Here is a 20,605-nt window from a genome sequence, read left to right as displayed (position 1 = left end):
CACGATCTCTCACAGTTCCTCCATTACGACCTATATCCGCTCCTTCACCACGATCTCTCACCGTTCCTCCGCCATGATCTCTCACCGTTCCTCCACCACGACCTCTCACCGTTCTTTCACCACGATCTCTCACCGTTCCTCCACCACGATCTATCGTCACTCCTCCACCACGACCTCTCACCATTCCACCACCACGATCTCTCACCGTTCCTCCACCACGACCTATCCCACCGCTCCTCCACCACGGTCTCTCGTCACTCCTCCGCCACGGTCTCTCACCGTTCCTCCACCACGATCTCTCGCCTTTCCTCGACCAGGACCTCTCACCGTTCCTCCACCACGATCTCTCACCGCTCCTCCACCACGATCTCTCACTGTTCCTCCACACTGACCTTCCCGCTCCTCCGTTGTACCTGGTTCGCGCCGATGTTCCTGCCCACGCACCAAACAGCGACCTGGGTTTTGATGACGTGCAGCATAGCAGGTCTCCAGCCGTCCTGGTTAACCCTTGCCACTGGACCAAGGCCTCGTGCTGTCAATCCCGTGTGGTGGCTGGTGTGCAATGGTCACACTAAGTTAAAACAAAACACCCACAGGCATCTTCCACCGTTTGATTGGAGTTCAGGACTGGAACATCGGGTCCTTCATTGAAAAACCTGTGAACCCATGTGGAATTAAGCCTTCCTCGGTCGAGGACCCGCCTATGATGATGATGATGATGATGTGTGGTACCTTACCAAATGCCTGCTGGAAACCATCAGATTAAATCTAGTAAGACCCGTCCCTTGATTCAGTTTTCACTGACCTTGCATTAGGAAGGCTAAATTGGCTTTGGAGGGAGCACTGTGTCGGTTTTCCAGAATGATACCTGGATTCCAAGGTTTAAATTAAGATATGAGATTACATCCACTGGAAATTAGAGGGTCGAGCAGTGATTTGATCAACATTTTCAAGATAATAAGGGAACAGATAGATTAGGTGGAGAGAAATGATTCCAGCTGGTTGGGGAGTCCCAGACTTGTGGCCATAGTCTAAATATTAGAGCCAGATGTTTCAGGAATGAAATTCAGAAAACATTCCAACACACACAGGGTGGGAGAGGTTTGGAACTCCCTTCTGCAAAGGGCAGTTGGGGCTGGGTCAGTTTTTCATTTTACATCGCATTTTGACCAAAGGTATTAAGGAATATGGGCCAAAGGCGGATATATCTCTTGTCACAGATCAGCCATGATCTCATTGAATGGCGGAACCGGCTCGAGGTGCTGAATGGGCCTCCTCCTGTTCCTGTGTAACAGGCTTGTGGGGCTGAATCGGCCTGCTCCTGTTCCTGTGCAACAGGTTCGACGGGCTGAATGGGCCTACTCCTGTTCCTGTGTAACAGGCTCAAGGAGTTGAATGGGCCTCCTCCTGTTCCTGTGCAACAGGCTCGAGGGACTGAATGGGCCTACTCCTGTTTCTGTGTAACAGGCTTGTGGGGCTGAATCGGCCTGCTCCTGTTCCTGTGTAACAGGCTCGAGGGGCTGAATGGGCCTACTCCTGTTCCTGTGTAACAGGCTCGAGGGGCTGAATGGGCCTCCTCCTGTACCTGTGTGCAAGGACTGGGAAACAAAGGGAAGTGATATGAGAAAACATAAACTAAATGGTATTGTGTTAAAAGGGAAGCAGAAGGATTGAGTGATTTACACACAGACATCTTTGAAGCTGGGTAGAAAATTTGCTAAGTTGTTTAAAAAGAATACAGGGCCCTTGGCTTGAAATGTAGTGAAATAGAGGACCCCAGCGCGGAAGTTCTATCATACCTTTTCAATCCCGGTTTAGGCCTCAGTTGGAGAACTGTTTACAGTTCTGAGCACGAACATTTAGGAAGGATATCAAGGCATTGGAGAGAACGTAAGAAATATACAAGAAACATTTTCTATTGGTGTTGAAGACACAAACACAGGCATTCATCGGGAATCAACCTGCAGGTGACCACACACAGATTAAAGAGCCAGAGAGACCGACAGAAGCGGGAAACACCAGCAAATAGACAAGAGATATTGACAAGGACTGAAATCACTTTGCGATCAGCAAATTGACGGCCCAGCTGTAGTTAATGACACGGCTTTTGATGATTGATCTCCGTACTAGCCTTGAAATTCAGGAGAACCGGTTTCGTGGTTTGAAGCTCGAGATAAACCCACGGGGCGATGCCAACAGGCGCCTGGCAGCAATCAGCGACAGGAAGATGCAATTTAAGGAGGCCCGGCTAGCTCAGTCGTTAGAGTATAAGACTCTTAATCTCCGGATAGTGGGTTAGAGCCCCATGTTGGGTGAATTATTTTCCTTAAACTTTTATGGTGCTTTCCCAGGAAAACATCATTAATGAACCCATAATCTTCTTTTGCACAACGAATGAAATGCGAATTGAGGGAGAGTTGATCATGTAATCATTTATTCTGTGCTCTGTCTAAGAACACAAGAACCAGGAGCAGGAGTCGGCGATTTGGCCCTTCGAGCCTGCCTTCTTTTGCACTGAAACAAATTAAAACTGTGTTTTTAAATGAGCAGTGCGAGATATTTAGAGGGCACATTTCAATGCTTCACAAAACCATTCCTTTCGCTACAGCCAACCAGGATCGGTTCCCAGTTTGAGAAGTAACTTTGATATCATTGTTTGCAATTGAAGTGGCGTCATTTTATTAAGTTCGATGGATGTCCCAAAGCACTTCAGAGTGGTGTCCAAACAAATGAGTTTGCATTTAAAAACACTGAATGTCAGGAGTGGGATTTGAACCCACACTTCCAGAGGAGAATGTTACCTGAATACAGCACCTTAGACCGTTTGGCCATCCTGACTGTTGGAAGCTTCAGTTACAAGTTATTACTCTGGAAAGTTTCAGACCGGGCACTTGTTCAGTGTGACTGGAATGCCCAGTGACCGGGATATCCTCTCCCCCGGGGTTTTCCTGAGCCTGTGCTCGGTGTGTGGGGAGCTTTGGTCCGGGTCCGAGGTGGCTTGCATCATGTGACAATGCACCTCGGACTGCTCTTGTTCCAATTTATCGCACATTAGTTTTTGGTTCAAAAATAATATCAGAAGTGGGACACGAACCCACATCTCCAGAGGAGACAGTGACCTTAACACAGAACCTTAGACCGCTCGGCCATCCTAACTATTCAGTATTGTGTTTGGCCACCTGCAGGTTGATTTTGAACTTTTGTGTCCTGTCACATGCAATAAATGAGGGCAGCAGGCGTGTCTCTGCATGACACCGGGGAAACAGTGAGACAGAAAGAGCTGAAAAAACAAAAGAAAAAAGCTAAGAAATGTCAGCAATTGTGATAAACTCTGTAATGTATTTCCTGCTCGTTTCGTGGTGCGGTGCTCACAGAGGGAGCCCGGATTCAGAAAGTAACTATTTCATTCAAAATCTTTAAAATAATGACATGCAACTAATTAAACTGTGTGTCGGGGGATGGGGATGGATGAAGTTTATTTATTTTATTCCCCACTCATTAACCGACAGCGTTGTTTTGTAGAATTGCTACTGAGGGACAGTGGAAACTTCAAGAACTGAACTTTAATTATTTAAGGATTTTGAATCATTGATGAAGTTTTCTCCCCTATCTGACTTTACTCACTCAGTATGTTGGAGACTGGTTTAAAATGCTCAGTGCTCATGCGACAATGAACCTGGGGCGACATTTGTTCAATTTATTTCACAGCAAAAATAATCTCCAAAATAATGTTTCCACCCGGGCTCGAACGAGAAACCTTTCACGTGTAAGGCAAACGTGATAACCACTACACTACAGTTAAAGTAACCTTAGGTATATAACCAGAGCTTTAACCTACACAGCTGGCCGATACTTCAGGAGCTGGTTTTACGAGAATAGAATGACGGTGCTATATTTCGGAAGGCTGTGAGTGTGGCAGGAATTGATCTCGTTTTTCCCAGACATTACACGCAGGAACAGGAGCTGGCCATTTAGCAGCGAGTGGTTAGGATCTGGAATGCACGGCTTGAAAGGGCGGTGGAGGCAGACTCAATCTTATCTTTCAGACGGGAGTTGGATAAGCGTCTGAAGGAAAAACAAATGCAGAGCTACGGAGAAAGGGTGGGGGAGTGGGACTCGCTGAGAGTCGTCACGGGCTCGATGGGCCGAATTGCCTTCCGTGCTGCAACCATTCCATGATTCGATAAGTTAGTGGCACATTTCATAGTGTGGGTGGGAGCACAACATTGCAAAAGGACATGGATTGAGTCGGCAAAACTAGAGGCATTTGATTCAGGAGATTCGTGGGGCACGGAAATTTCGGAGTTGAATGACTTTGAAAGGAACATTTTTGTTTTGTGCCGTTTCGGTCAGAGGTTTTCCATGAAAGCAACATTAAATTAAAAGGAATATAATCGCCCAACGTGGGGCTCGAACCCACGACCCTGAGATTAAAAGTCGCATGCTCTACCGACTGAGATACCCAGGCTTCTGTCCAACGCAAGTTTTTATCGCTCATTGCAGCCAGGCGCCTGTTGGCTCGGCCCCAGATGTTTCAACTTGCTGTTGAAGAACTGCCAGGGTCTTCTTGAATGGTGGACCAGGCTCGAGGGGACGAATGGCCAACTCCGGCCCCGAATCCTTACGTGTTTATGATTAGCTCCTTCAGGGTAAACGAGTCAAAGGAGTACAGCGGAACGTTACAAGGACACCCTCAAAGCTTCCCTGGTAAAGTGCGACATCACCACTGACACCTGGGAGACCCTGGCCGCAGACCGCGTGAGGTGGAGAAAGTCCATCCGGGACGGCCTTGAGCTCTTTGAGTCTCGACGCAAGGAGCATGAAGAGACCAAGCGCAGGCAGCGGAAGGAGCACGCGGTAAACCAGTCCCACCGACCCCTTCCCTCGACGTATGTCTGTCCCACCTGTAACAGGGTCTGTGGCTCTCCTATCGGACTGTTCAGCCATCAAAGAACTCACTTTGGGATGGAAGCAAGTCCTCCTCGATCCCGAGAGACTGCCTCTGATGGTGTCTGTGATTTGCGGTACACTGCGGAAACATCTTCACTTTCAGCACCAGATTCCCAGAATTAAACCCAATGGCATCGGCACAAAAGTTCCTCATATGCTCAGAGCAAAATATATCATATGACAATAGAATTTTATGAATCAATTAATGATGTTTAAATCAATACTTCTTTTTTTTTTTACACAGGAGATGCATAAAGATGTGTAAAATAGATGAACTATTTTTTTATAAGGTTTTGAATTAAAAGCACAATTTTCCTGACCAGGAATCGAACCCGGGCCGCTTCGGTGAGAGCGCTAAATCCTAACCACTAGACCATCAAGGAACCTGGCTTGGACAGAGAAGCAGCGGTTTTGTCGAGGTTCGCATCGAGCAGCTCCGTAACACAGGACGATGCGCTCTGCGGGCTGTTACCTGGGATACACAAATCAACTGCTGGTGGAGGGCCATCAACTCATTCAAAGTGACCACGACGTGACTTGAACACGCAACTTTCGGATTTGGAGTCAGACACACTACCGTTGCACCATGAGACCTACACAGTGAGCTGAAGATGTTCGTCTCTATGAAGGTTCTGTAATACAAGGGGCTTTAAAATTTCCGCCCATTCCCACCAGGTATCACAAGCAGCGCTCACCTGACAGGCACCGTATGGTTTCTTCTTAAACTTTTATTTTGCTTTCACGGGAAACCATCATAAATTAACCCCTCACCTTCTTTTGCACAACTCAGGAACAGTCCATACTTCAATCATTTGTCTTGTGCTTTGCATCTTAACTCGAAAACCATATCCCATTTTACTCACTGTATTGTAGCTTTCTGGTTCAAAATCTTCATTGCTGATGACACCACGAATCTGGGGCAAATGTTATCAAATTTAACAGCACCGGGTATTCCTACCGTGCACACAAAATACAATCAGTAGTGAAGATAAAATCCCACCGTGCGTATTTTCAGATTCAACGCAGTAGTATTTCAAATAAAGTGAAAGAATTTTACACTGAAAAGATTTGCAAGTGTTGCTTGTATTTGTGTCTTTAATTAAACTTTGTGGCGTCTGACTCCCATTCACGCCACTGCTGAATTAGAAAGGTGGGTTTACATTGACCAGACTGCACTGCCCCTGATATTTGTGAGCTTATCCTTTATATTCAGTGGTTTCTCGCCCTTTGATGGGCTGCAGTGTAGCGGATATCGCGTTGACCTCACGTTGAGTACTGTTGAGGGGGATGACTCATCAGGGGAGGGCAGCAGCAGCCAAGTTCTTGGCACCATGGCTGGCTCTGCTGCACAAAAGGGCAGGAAAAAGAGTGGGACAGCGATAGTGATAGGGGATTCGATTGTAAGGGGAATAGATTGGCGTTGCTGCGGCCGCAACCGAGACTCCAGGATGGTATGTTGCGTCCCTGGTGCAAGGGTGAAGGATGTCTCGGAGCGTTTGCAGGACATTCTGAAAATGGAGGGTGAACAGCCGGTTGTAGTGGTGTACATTGGTACCAAAGATTTAGGTAAAAAAAGGGATGAGGTCCTACGACATGAATTTAAGGAGCTAGAAGCTAAATTAAAAAGTAGGACCTCAAAAGTAGTAATCTCGGAATTGCTACCAATGCCACGTGCTAGTCAGAGTAGCAATCGCAGGATAGCTCAGATGAATACGTGGCTTGATCAGTGGTGTAACAGGGAGGTATTCAAATTCCTGGGGCATTGGAACCGGTTCTGGGGGAGGTGGGAAAAGTACAAACCAGACGGTCTGCACCTGGGCAGGTCCGGAACCAAAGTCCTAGAAGGGGAGTGTTTGCTAGTGCTGTTGGGGAGGCGTTAAACTAATATGGCAGGGGGATGGGAACCAATGCAGGGAGACAGAGGGACACAAAATGGAGACAGATACAAAAGACAGAAAGCAGATGAGTAAAAGTGGAAGCAGAGAAACCCAAGGCAAAAACCAAAAGGGCCACTGTACATCAAAATTCTAAACGGTCAAAGTGTAATAAAAAGGCAAGCCTGAAAGCTCGGTGCCTCAATGCGAGGAATATTCAGAACACAGGAGAGGGCTCTGAGCTACTTAGAGTGGGTGAGAGCGCAGATAAACAGGACCGCAAGAAAGAATGCAAAAGCAGGAGGCAACAGAGCAGAGTAGCACTGGGGTAAGTGTAAACCACAAGGTAATAGGAACGGACAATATGTTTGAATATAAAGGGGCTGCAGGAGGGCTCAAAACTAAAAATCATGGATTAAAAACTAGTATTAAATACTTTACCTAAATGCACGCAGCATTCAAAACAAAGTTAATGAGTTTACGGCACAAATCACGACAAATGGGTATGATTTGGTGGCCATTACAGAAACGTGGTTGCAGGATGGCGAAGACTGGGAATTAAACATATAGGGGTAGCTGACATTTCGGAAAGATAGACAAGAAGGGAAAGGAGGTGGGGTAGCACTGTTAATAAAGGATGATATCAGGGCAGTTGTGTGAGATGATATTGGCTCTAATGAACAACATGTTGAATCATTGTGGGTGGAGATTAGAGATCGTAAGGGGAAAAAGTCACTGGTGGGCGTAGTTTATCGGCGCCGAAATAATAACTTGACGGCGGGATGGGCAATAATTAAGGGAATAATGGAGGCATGTGAAAAAGGAACGGCAGTAATCTTGGGGGATTTTAACCTACATATTGATTGGTCAAATCAAATCGCACGGGGTAGTCTGGAGGAGGAATTCATAGAATGCATACAGGATTGTTTCTGAGAAAAATATGTTACAGAACCTACAAGGGAGCAAGCTATCTTAGATCTGGTCCTGTGCAATGAGACAGGAATAATAAACGATCTCCTAGTAAAAGATCCTCTCGGAATGAGTGATCACAGTATGGTTGAATTTGTAATAAAGATTGAGGGTGAGGAAGTAATGTCTCAAACGAGCATACAATGCGAAAACATAGGGGACTACAGTGGGATGAGGGCAGAGTTGGCTGAAGTAGACTGGGAACACTGACTAAACGGAGGCACAATTGAGGTACAGCAGAGGACTTTTAAGGAGCTCTTTCATAGTGCACAACAAAAATATATTCCAGTGAAAAAGAAGGGCAGTAAGAGAAGAGATAACCTGCCATGGAAGAACAAGGATATAAAGGAGAATATCAAATTAAAAACTAATGCGTATAAGGTGGCCAAGGTTAGTGGGAAACTGGAAGATTGGGAAAATGTTAAACGACAGCAAACAATGACTAAGAAAGCAATAAAGAAAGGAAAGATAGTTTAAGAAATTAAACTTGCGCAAAACATAAAAACAGATAGTAAAAGCTTTTACCGATATATAAAATGGCAAAAGAGTGACTAAAGTAAATGTTGGTCCCTCAGAAGATGAGAAGGGGGATTTAATAATGGGAAATGTGGAAATGTCTGAGATCTTAAACAATTATTTAGCTTCGGTCTTCACCGTGGAAGACACAAAAACCATGCCAGAAATTGCTGGTCACAGGAATGTGGGAAGGGAGGACTTTGAGACAAGCACTATCACTAGGCGGGTAGTGCTGGACAGGCTAATGGGACTCAAGGTATAAAAGTTCCCTGGTCCTGATGAAATGCATCCCAGGATATTAAAGAGATGGCAGAAATTATAGCAGATGCATATGTTATAATCTTCCAAAATTCTCTGGACTCTGGGGAGGTACCAGCGGATTGGAAAGCAGCTAATGTAACGCCTCTGTTTAAAAAAGGGGGCAGACAAAAGGCAGGTAACAATAGGCCGGTTAGTTTAACATCTGTCGTGGGGAAAATGTTTGAAACTATCATTAAGGAAGATATAGCGGGACATCGAGATAGGCTTAGTGCAATCAAGCAGACACAGCATGGATTCATGAAGGGGAAATCATGTTTAACTAATTTACTGGAATTCTTTGAGGATATAACGAGCATGGTGGATAGAGGTGTACCGATGGATGTGGTGTAGTTAGATTTCCAAAAGGCATTCGTTAAAGTACCACACAAAAGGTTACGTCCGAAGATAGAGGTACGCGGATTCAGAGGATATGTATTAGCATGGATCGAGATTTGGCTGGCGAACAGAAAGTATAGAGAGTCGGGATAAATGGGTGCTTTTCAGTTTGGAAATCGGTGGTTAGTGTTGTGCCACAGGGATCGGTGCTGGGACCACAACTCTATGCAATATAAATAGATGACCTGGAAGAGGGGACAGAGTGTAGTGTAAAAGAATTTGCAGATGACACAAAGATTAGTGGGAAAGCGGGGTGCAGAGGACACAGAGAGGCTGCAAAGAGATTTGGATAGGTTAAGCGAATGGGCTAAGTTTTGGCAGATGGAATCCAATGTCGGAAAGTGTGAGGTCATCCACCTTGGGAAAAAAAAACAGTAAAAGGGAATATTATTTGAATAGGGAGAAATTACAACATGCTGCGGTGCAGAGGGACCTGGGGGTTCTTGTGCATGAATCCCCAAAAGTTAGTTTGCAGGTGCAGCAGGTAATCAGGAAGGTGAATGGAATGTTCACCTTCATTGCGAGAGGGATGGAGTACAAAAACAGGGAGGTCCTGCTGCAACTCTATCGGGTATTGGTGAGGCCGCACCTGGAGTACTGCGTGCAGTTTTGGTCACCTTACTTTAGGAAAGATATACTGGCTTTGCCGGGTTACAGAGACGATTCACTCGGCTGTTTCCGCAGATGAGGGGGTTACCTTATGATGATAGATTGAGGAGACTGGGTCTTTACTCGGTGGAGTTCAGAAGGATGAGGGGTGATCTCATAGAAACATTTAAAATAATGAAAGGGATAGACAAGATAGAGGCAGAGAGGTTATTTCCACTGGTAGGGGAGACTAGAACTAGGAGGCACAGCCTCAAAATAAGGGGGAACCAATTTAATACCGAGTTATGCAGGAATTTCCTCTCCCAGAGGTTTGTGAATCTGTGGAATTATCTGCCCAAGGAAGCAGTTGAGGCGAGCTATTGAATGTATTCAAGTCACAGATAGATAGCCGTTTAACCACTAAGGGATTTAAGGGTTACGGGGAGCGGGTGGGTAAGTGGAGCTGAGTCCACGGCCAGATCAGCCATGATCTTGTTGAATGGCGGAGCAGGCTCGAGGGGGTAGATGGCCTACTCCTGTTCCTAATTCTTACGTTTCTTATGTTTCTTATGGAGTAGGCGTCGACTACAACCAAAAACATTTTTGAAACGACCTGCGTAGTCCTCATGGATGCGTGCCCAAGGCTTGGTGGGCCAGGACCAGGGGCCAATGGGGGCTTTCCTGGGCGCATTACGCAGCTGCGCAAACGTGTTGCACCTGCGGACACAAAGTTCCAAATCAGCGTATTTCGCTGGACACCAAATGTGTGACTTGGCAACTGCCTTCCTCATGACAATGCCCGGGTGCTCATTTTGGAGTTCTCTGATGAACACCTCTCTGCCCATCTGGTTTCTACGCGGTTTCCCCACAGTCGGCAATCGGCCTGAATTGAGAGTTCATCCCTGCGCCTGTGAAATAGTTTAACTTCCTCAGGACATGCCCTGTACGTGGCTGCCCAGTCCCCATTCAGGACACATTTCTTGACTAGAGACAATAGCGGGTCTCTATTTGTCCAGACTTTAATCTGACGGGCTGTCACGGGTGAGCCTTCACTTCCGAAAGCTTCAACAGCCATGACCATCTCAGCACCATGCTCGGTAGCGCGCTCAGTGGTGGTGAGTGTGAGCCTGTTGAGTGCATCGGCGCAGTTTTCGGTGCCCGGTCTGTGTCGAATTGTGACGTCATAGGCGGCTAACGTTGGTGCCCACCTCTGTATGCGGGACAATGCGTTTGCATTTATGGCCTTGTTGTCTGCCAAAAGGGAAGTTATGGTTTTCTGATCTGTCTCCAGCACAAAATTCCTGCTAAACAGGTATTGGTGCATGTTCTTTACTGCATATACACATGCGAGCGCCTCCTTTTCTACCATCCCGTAGCCCCTTTCTGCCTGGGACAGACTTCCGGAGGCCTAAGATACCGGCGGTAATTGACCCTTGGCATTGACATGCTGCAACACGCATCCGACACCATTGGACGACGCATCGTTACACAAGTTTCTTACATGGGTCATATAGCGTTAACAGAGTGTTGGAACATAACAAATTGCTTGCTCTATTAAAAGTCCTTTTCTTGCTGTCCCCCCAGACACATTCGCGACCTTTGCGGAGGAGCACGTGTAGCGGCTCTAGCAGCTTGCTCAATTTGGGAAGAAAGTTACCAAAATAGTTCAGGGGCCTCTGGAACGAATGCAGCTTCGTCGTGTTACGGGGCCTGGGTGCTCTCTGGATCGCTTCCGTTTTGGAGGCAGTAGGGCTGATCCCATCTGCTGCTACCCTCCTCCCCAGGAATTCTACCTCTGGAGCTATGAAGACGCACTTCGCCTTTTTCATTCGCAGCCCTATCCGGTCCAGTCTGCGTAGCACCTCGTCCAGGTTGTGGAGGTGGTCTTCAGTATCGTAACCCGTGATGAGGATGTCGTCCTGAAAAACCACCGTCCCTGGAATCGACTTGAGGAGGCTTTCCATATGTCATTGTAAGATCGCGGCAACCTAGCGAATCCCGAACGGACATCTGTTGTACTCAAACAATCCCTTGTGTGTCGTGATGGTGGTCAGCTTCTTCGGATCACTCGCCAGCTCCTGGGTCATATAAGCTGAGGTCAGGTCTAATTTTGAAAAAAGTTTGCCACCGGATAGCGTCGCAAAGAGGTCCTCTTCTTTCAGTAGCGGATACTGGTCTTGGGGTGACACCCGATTGATGGTGGCCTTGTAATCAGCACATATCCTGACCGACCCATCCGCCTTGAGCACTGGCACAATCTGGCTCGCCCAGTAACTGAATTCGACTGGCGAGATGATGCCTTCCCTTAGCAGGTGGTCCAATTCGCCTTCTGTCGTTTACCGCATCACGTACGGTTCTGCCCTGGCCTTGTGGTGTACTGTCCTGGCGTCCGGGTTTATGTGAATCATTACCTTGGCCCCCATGAAAGTGCCGGGTTGAAATAATGAGTCAAATTTGTCCAGGATCTGTGAGCATGATACTCGCTCCACAGTGGAAATTGCATTGACATCGCCCCATTTCCAGTTCATGACAGCAAGCGAACTTTGTGGGTCACGACTATTGTGGCGCTGCCTAGCACCGGAATGATCTACCATGTGTATGTTAGTCGCTGTGCGTCAATCGGCGATAATTTTGGCCTCCTGGCCTTGGACGCCCACAACCTTTCGAACTATTTGATACCCATCAGGGATTGGCTGGCCCACGTGTCTAGCTCCACTGACACTGGGATGCCATTGAGGAGCACTTTCATCATTATCGGTGGCGTCCGGGTGTATGAAATGTATCCGTGCTCCACATGAACTCGCTGAACTTCAGCTTCCAGCGATTTCCACCAGTGTTCATTTCTGCAATTTCTGCAGGTATTTTGCTCATCTCTGCAAACTCCGGCTGAGTGCGTGCCTCCACGCCTCCAACATGAGCTGCTGTTGGAAACAAAAGGTCTCTTGCCAGTCAATCGTCACTGACTGGCCCGTGATTGTCCTTGAGAGCACCATGTACAGGTGTTGATGGCCCCATTACTGGCCTAACTGACCCTTGCAATGACGTGAATCGCCGTTCAGCTTGCCATTGTCTCTATCGAACTCCCCCTCTGGGTATGGCTACATATTGTGGCATGCCTGACTGCCCTTGGCTGCCTGGAGAAGTGTGTGATGCTTTAACAATGTTGAATCTCTGTCCCAACCATTGCTAAACACAGTACCTCTTGTCGGTTCTGCTCGTGGCCATGCTCGTGTGGTTTAAATCCCAGTTTCTCATCGCCATTGATACGTCCTTACTACACAGTGTAAATGCACCCGAGGCCCATGCTTCAGAGAAGGTCAGTCTGTGACCTCTCCTTTATTTCTTTGCACTCAACTGATGGAAGTGGGTGGAGCTTCCCCTTTTATACAATGAAGGTTCAGGTTAGGAGTCTCCCTCAAGTTCACCATCTCGTGGTCATTGTTCTCACAGTGTACATCTTAGGTCAGATTATACATGGGTTACAATGCTGGTTGAATACATGACAGTCCCGGCCTCACTCACTCTGGAGCTGGGGACGAGCGATCAGTCGATGGGTTGTTTGCGGCTTCGATCTGCTATTGTGAAGCGAGGCGGAGATGCAGGATCCTTTAATAATCTCTCACAACTCAACTGAAAGCAGCCGGAACGTGCAGCTTTCAGAGTGGCTTTCTGCACCGTCAGGGCTGGAAATGGGAGGGAGTGAGAGACACTGTGTAGAGTTTGAGTGTATACAGAACTGTACAGAGAAACCAGCCAATGTAACAGGGCTGTGAGACACTGCATTTTGTTGATAGTATAGTATTGGGCAGTCCCTCGTATCGAGGATGATTTGTTTCCACTCTAAAAAGGGATGAGTTCACAGGTGTTTCGATGAGGGACATGACAATCTAGGTTCCGAACTACATCCTGAAGGGTGAAAGATGCCTGTGGGTGGATTGTTTTAACATGGGGTGACTGTTGCACTCCAGCCACCACACGGGCTTGACAGAGCTAGGTCTTGGTCCAGAGGCAAGGATTACCCAAGACGACCATAGACCAAGCTCTGCTGCATGGACCAATTGTGTGCACATGCGCCGACTATCCATCGATCGCAGAGTGGGCTGGCCCGTGCTGTCCCTGGGCCTTCGCCTCTGTTGAGCCCCGATCACGACGCTCCTGGGCCCCGATCTCTCACCGTTCCTCCGCCCCGATCAAAAATGTAGCAGTCAGAAACAGGACATCAATCAGTCTCTCTTAACTTGGAGACATCAAATAGCAATAATGTTATTTGAAATATCAAAATATTAATTCCAGGCTAGTTGCAGGATTATTAACATCAGCAGAAACAAACACCAACTTTGTTAATATTGAACCATTAATGTCAATTATTCCATTTTTTCTAATATTTAATTGAACAATGTTGAAAATGTTTCCACCCGGTTTCGAAGTGGGGATCTTTCGCGTTTTAAGCGAACTAGATAAACACTGCACAACAAAAACACTGCGATTGACGGACTGCTAGGAACATCACCAGTGCTTTAACCTACACAGCTGGCCGATACTTCAGGAGCTGGTTTTACGAGAATGGAATGACGGTGCTATATTCAGGAAGGCTGTGAGTGTGGCAGGAATTGATCTCGTGTTTCCCAGACTTTACACATAGGAACAGGAGAGAGTGGTTAGGATCTGGGATGCACGGCTTGAAAGGGCGGTGGAGACAGATGCAATCTTATCTTTCAGATGGGAGTTGGATAAGTGTCTGAAGGAAAAACAATTGCATTGCTCCGGGGAAAGGGCGGGGGAGTGGGACTCGCTGAGAGTCGGTACGGTCTCGACGGGCCTAATGGCCTTCCGTGCTTTAACCATTCCATGATTCGATAAGTTAGTAGCACATTTCATAGTGGCACAACATTGCAAAGGGACATGGATTGAGTCGGCAAAACTAGAGGCATCTGATTCAGGAGATTCACGGGGCACGGAAATTCGGAAGTTTAATGACTTTGAAAGGAACATTTTTGTTTTGTGCCGTTTCGGTCACAGAAATGTTTGTGAAAGGAATGTTTTGCAGAAAGGGATGCAGCATTTAACCTTCTGCATCAACACTTCTTTCTGGGTCTCAGGTCACATTTCGTTTCAATGTTATTCTTCCAGAATTGCTTTCAGAACATAAGAATATAAGAATTAGGAACAGGAGTGGGCCAACTAGCCCCTCGAGCCTGCTCCAACTTCCTCAGCATCGGGGACAATCTACCCACATCTAACCAGTCCTGTCCCATCAGAATCTGATATGTTTCGATGAGATCCCCTCTCATCCTTCTAAACTCCAATGTATGAAGGCCCAGTTCATCCAGTCTCTCATCATATGTCAGTCCAGCCATCCCGGGAATCAGTCTGCTGAACCTTCGCTCCACTCCCTCAATAGCAAGAACGTCCTTCCTCAGATTCGGAGACCAAAATTTAAAACAGTATTCCAGTTGAGGCATCACCAAGGCCCTGTACAACTGCAATAAGAACTCCCTGCTCCTATACTCAAATCACCTAGCTATAAAGGCCAACATACGATTTACATTTTTCCTGCCTGCTGTACCTGTATGCCAACTTTCAGTGACTGATGAACCATGACACCCAGGTCTTTTTGCACCTCCCCTTTTCCTAATCTGCCACCATTCAGATAATATTCTGTCTTCACGTTTTTGCCCTCAAAGTGGACAACCTCACATTTATCCACATTATACTGCATCTGCCATGAATTTGCCCACTCACCTAACCTGTCTAATTCACCCTGCAGTCGCTTAGCGTCCCCCTCACAGCTCACACCGCCACCCAGTTTAGTTTCATCTGCAAACCTGGAGATATTACACTCAATTCCTTCATCCAAATCATTGATGTATATTGTAAAGAGCTGGAGTCCCAGCACTGAGCCCTGCGGCACTCCACTAGTCACTGCCTGCCATTCTGAAAAGTACCCTTTTATCCCGACTCTCTGCTTCCTGTCTGCCAACCAGTTCTCTATCAACGTCAGTATATTACCCCCAATACCATGTGCTTTGATTTTGCACAGCAATCTCTTGTGTGCACCCTTGTCAACAACCTTTTGAAAGTCCAAATATACCACATTCACTGCTTCTCCCTTGTCCACTCTACTCGTTACTTCCTCAAAAATTCCAGAAGATTTGTCAAGCATGATTTCCCTTTCATAAATCCATGCTGACTTGGACCGATCCTGTCACTGCTTTCCAAATGCGTTGCTATTTCATCCTTAATAATTGATTCCAACATTTTCCCCACGACTGATTCAGGCTAACCGGTGTATAATTACCCGCTTTCTCTCTCCCTCCCTTCTGAAAAAGTGGTTTTACATTAGCTACCCTCTAGTCCATAGGAACTGATCCCGAGTCAATAGAATGTTGGAAAATGATCACCAATGCATCCACTCTTTCTAGGGCTACTTCCTTAAGTACTCTTGGATGCAGACTATCAGGCCCCGGGGATTTATCATCCTTCAATCTCATCAATTTCCCACCTCATAAGGATATCCTTCAGTTCCTCCTTCTCACTTGACCCTCGGTCCCCGAGTACTTTTGGAAGGTTATTCGAGTCTTCCTTCGTGAACACGGAACTGACGTATTTGTTCAATTGGTCTGCCATTTCTTTGTTCCCCATTATAAATTCACCTGAATCCGACTGCAAGGGACCTACAGTTGTCTTCACTAATCTTTTTCTCTTCACATGTTTACAGAAGCTTTTTCAGTCAGTTTTTATGTTGCAAGCAAGCTTCCTCTCGTAATCCATTTTCCCCCTCCTCATGAAAGCCTCAGTCCTCCTCTGTTGAATTCTAAATTTCTCCCAGTTCTCAGGTTTGTTCCTTTTTCTGGCCAATTTATTTGCCTCTTCCTTGTTTTAACACTAACCTTAATTTCCCTTGTTAGCCACGGTTGAGCAACGTTCTCCGTTCTAATTTTACTCCAGACAGGGATGTGCAATTGCTGAAGTCACCCATGTGATCTTTAAATGTTTGCCATTGCCTATCCACCGTCAACCCTTTAAGTATCCTTGGTCAGTCTATTCTAGCCAATTCACACCTCATACCGTCAAAGGTACATTTCCTTAAGTTCAGGACCCAAGTTTCTGAATTAACTGTGACACTCTCCATCTTAATGAAGAATTCTACCATATTATGTTGCTCGTCCCCAAGGGGCCTCGCAGAACAAGATTGCTAATTAGTCCCTTCTCATCACACATCACCCAGTCAAGGATGGCCAGCTCTCTTCTGGGTTGAGAAAACCATCCATAATACACTCCATGAAATCCTCCTCCACCATATTACTACCATGTGTTTAGCTCAATCCCGATGTCGATAGAATTCACCCATGATAACTGCTGTGCCACCACTGCACACATCCCTTCTTTCTTGTTTGATGCTGTCCGCAACCTTACCACTACTAACCAGTGAGACAGACATTGCAGCAAGGGACTGGTTATTGTGAAACAGCAATTGCTAAAAGAACAGTGACCCCAACATCATTTGAACACGCAACGCGTTGATTTAGAGTCAGACGCACTACCATTGCACCACAACGTCTACACAGTAGTTAAGGGATGTTCATCTATATGAAGGTTCTCCAATACAAGGGACTTTAAAATCCCAGCCCATTCCCACCAAGTATCACAAGCAGCGCTCACCTGACAGTCACCGGATGGTTTGTTCGAAAACTTTTATCTTGCTTTCACAGGAAAGCATCATTAATTAACCCCTCACCTTTTTTGCACAATCAAACAAATGGTAACTCAGGGACACTCCATACTTCAATCATTTGGCCTGTGCTTTGGGAAGCGGGCAGGGAATTGGACCTGAGTCCATGGTCAGATCAGCCATGATCGTATCAAATGGCGGAGCAGGATCGAGGGGTTGTATGGCCCACTCCTTCTCCTATTTCTTATGTTCTTATGCATGTTAACCCATTTTACTCACTGTATTTTAGCTTTCTGGTTCAAAGTGTTCATTACCGATGACACCAGGAAACTGGTGCAACGTTTATCAAATTTATCAGCACCGATTATTCCTACCGTGCACAGAAAATACAATCAGTGTTGAAGGTAAAATCACATCGTGTGTATTTTCAGATTTAACGCAGTAGCATTTCAAATTAAGTGAAAGAATTTTATACTAAAAAGATTTGCAAGTGTTACTTGTATTTGTGTCTTTAATTAAACTTTGTGGCGTCTGACTCCCGTTCATGCCACTGCTGAATAAGAAAGGAGGGTTTGACTTGACCAGACTGCACTGCCCCTGATATTTGTCAGATCATCCTTTATATTCACTGGTTTCTCGCCCTTTGATGGGCTGCAGTGTAGCGGATATCACGTTGGCCTCACACGCAAAAGGTCCCCGTGGATCCGTTTTCTCTCACTCAAAGATATCTATTTATTGGTGAAATAAAGAGCAATTAATGAAAAAGGGAGCCCTTTTGCCAGGAGAATAAATAGCAAATAAAATCAGCAAATGCTGGAAATCTCAGCAGGTCAGGCAGCATTTGCAGGGAGACTAAACTCGCCTCCGATTTTTCATTCGCAGCAAGTTTAAACATAATGTTGCTGCCTGGGATTGAACCAGGGAACTTTTGCGTGTAAAGCAAACGTGATAACCACTACACTACAGAAACCTCTGGCACAACAGCCCCCTCAGCGAGGAGCTGACCAGTGAGCTCCCTCTGTGCTGATCGGGAATGTGTTGGCTCACGTTAAACAATTCTGTCCCACACTGAAAGTTCTCAATACATCTCCTCCGCTGCCCTTTACAGAAATGTCACGGATCACCCAGCCACCGTGTTCACGACCACATCCTCACAGTGGGGCCACAGAGGCTCATACCGTCTACCCTCGATCAGCGAAATCACCCAGTTTACAAAATTAAGCCCCGAACACGTGCCCGGCAAAGGGCAGGAGAAGCCAGATAGTCTGTAAGCTCGGTCTTTCACAGAAAGTAATGGTATTCATGGTGATTACAGCAATTATTAATCGTCTCACAAACCTCAATTATTTTTATGCGATGAATTGATCGAGGATTGAAACCAGGTTAGTGCGCCGGGTCTTAACCTATCGAGCACCAGGGAACAGTTACGATACATGTCGATATATTTATATATATTTATATATGAACCTGAATGTCAATGGCTAGCTACCTAGACCTCGTGGCGCCCACGGTAGTGCGTCTAACTTTGAGTGAGATAAACGGTTCCACAGTGACACCTGTCATGAGTTCTACATGGTTGCTGCTTGTACTATTACAAGGTGTGCCACCAGAGGGCACTGCAGTGGGAGACTTGTAGCTTACCTGCACAAGTGTGCCTGGCCTAGTATCAAAGGCAGGCCACCAGGTGTGATCCTCACTCTGTGGTTATCAATAAAGGACTCAGGTCACTACAGTTCAAGCACGACACATTGTCTCGTGGAGTCATTATCAGAGCATTTGAAGGTATAACAAGGGAACAAATGCCTGTGAAACTGGAAATTCTACCAGAGCGTTGAAGTCATGCTGTAGGTGCCTGGGACAACACATTGCTCAAAGGTGTCCACACGTGAAGGTAGAGTGTTTCTTCTACAGAAAGACTGGGCATCTTGCGAAGGCATGCCGACTGAAGGGTAAACCTGTTTTTAAAGCTATGAGTCCAGCGTTCAAAGCTATGAGTAGTAATCCCAAGAGACTACATAGTATAGAAGAACAACAACAGGACGAGGAGATGTTAGAGTTATACATCATCAGGAGCACGAGGTTAACGGACAGCCAATCGGAAAGAATCAAAATCCACATAGATGTTGCGGGATTCAAGATACCAATGGAAATTGACACGGGTGCATCCGTGAGTGTAAAACCGGAGTCACTGTACCGTGACAAATTGCGTGATTTCCAACTGGAGAAACCCAAGATAGAGCTGCGAGGCTACTCGGGAGAGTAAATTCCTGTGGGAGGTCGTAACACTGTACCGGTGAAATATAAAGTTCAATTTCAGAACTTGCCTCTAATCGTAGTGAAAGGAGACAAGTCTGCCTTACAAGGAAGAAATAGATTAAGCTGACTGAAGCTCGATTGGAGTACGATTTTCTGTGTGGAAGCGAGATTTTCATCAACGGATGAGGTTATTAATAAATATCCAAAGGTGTTCTTCAAAACGTGCAGTCCGATCCAAGGCTTCAACGCGTGTCAGGGTACAGAAGGACGCTAGATTGGTTTACTGCAAGCCCTGTTCCATATCATGTGCCCTCAAGGAGAAAGTTGAGCAAGAACTCAAAGTACGAGAAGGTGTTAACCGTTACACTGCGGAAACATCTCCACTAACAGCACCAGATTACCAAAATTAAACCCAATGAGATCGGGAGAAAAGTTCCTCACATGCTCAGGGCAAAATATATGATTGTCGTTCTACAAAAGAATGAACAAACTTCAGCACCAGCTCAGACGGAAATGTTAAGCGAGCATGTGGATTGCTGAATCGCAATTTTAAGGAGTTGGTGGTGACGAAACAAATGGGTTCTGCCTAAAGATTAAATATAAGAAATGTCTGAAATAGGATTCAAACCCCATCTCTAGAGGAGATAGTAATCTGAACACAACAACTTAGACCACTCGGCCATCATTACTATTCAGTAGCATGTGTGGACATCTGCAGGTTGATTTTGAACTTTTGTGTCCTGTCACATGAAATAAATCAGGGAAGCAGGCGTATCTCTGCCTGACACCGGGGAAAGAGTGAGACACACCTTGGAGCAAGGGTCTGGTTATTGTCAAACAGCAAATGAAATATTAATTCTGGAAGAATAACATTGAAACGAAATGAGATCCTGACACCCAGCAAGAATTGTTAAGATAGAAGGTTAAATACTGCATCTCTTTATGCAAAAAATTCCTTTCACGAACATTTCTCTGAACAAAACGACAAAAAAAATGTTCCTTTCAAAGTCATTAAACTCCCAAATTTCCACGCCCCGCGAATCTCCTGGATCAATATGCCTCTAGTTTTGCCGACTCAATCCAT

The 20,605-nt window shown here is 46.1% G+C and overlaps 2 non-coding genes across 2 annotated transcripts; both read right to left on the bottom strand.

The window, feature by feature from the left end:
- Positions 1–4,395: 4,395 nt before the first annotated feature.
- Positions 4,396–4,468, bottom strand: trnak-uuu (transfer RNA lysine (anticodon UUU)). The gene has a single exon. It is a non-coding gene; the product is annotated as a tRNA-Lys (tRNA).
- A 13,694-nt stretch (positions 4,469–18,162) lies between these two features.
- On the bottom strand, positions 18,163–18,235 carry trnav-uac (transfer RNA valine (anticodon UAC)). Its single transcript has one exon. It is a non-coding gene; the product is annotated as a tRNA-Val (tRNA).
- Between the last annotated feature and the right edge of the window lie 2,370 nt (positions 18,236–20,605).

Source organism: Pristiophorus japonicus, unplaced genomic scaffold (genome assembly GCF_044704955.1).
Source record: "Pristiophorus japonicus isolate sPriJap1 unplaced genomic scaffold, sPriJap1.hap1 HAP1_SCAFFOLD_29, whole genome shotgun sequence".
Classification (NCBI taxonomy): domain Eukaryota; kingdom Metazoa; phylum Chordata; class Chondrichthyes; family Pristiophoridae; genus Pristiophorus; species Pristiophorus japonicus.
The sequence above is the reverse complement of the archived record's forward strand: the minus strand, read 5'-3'. Positions and strand labels throughout refer to the sequence as shown.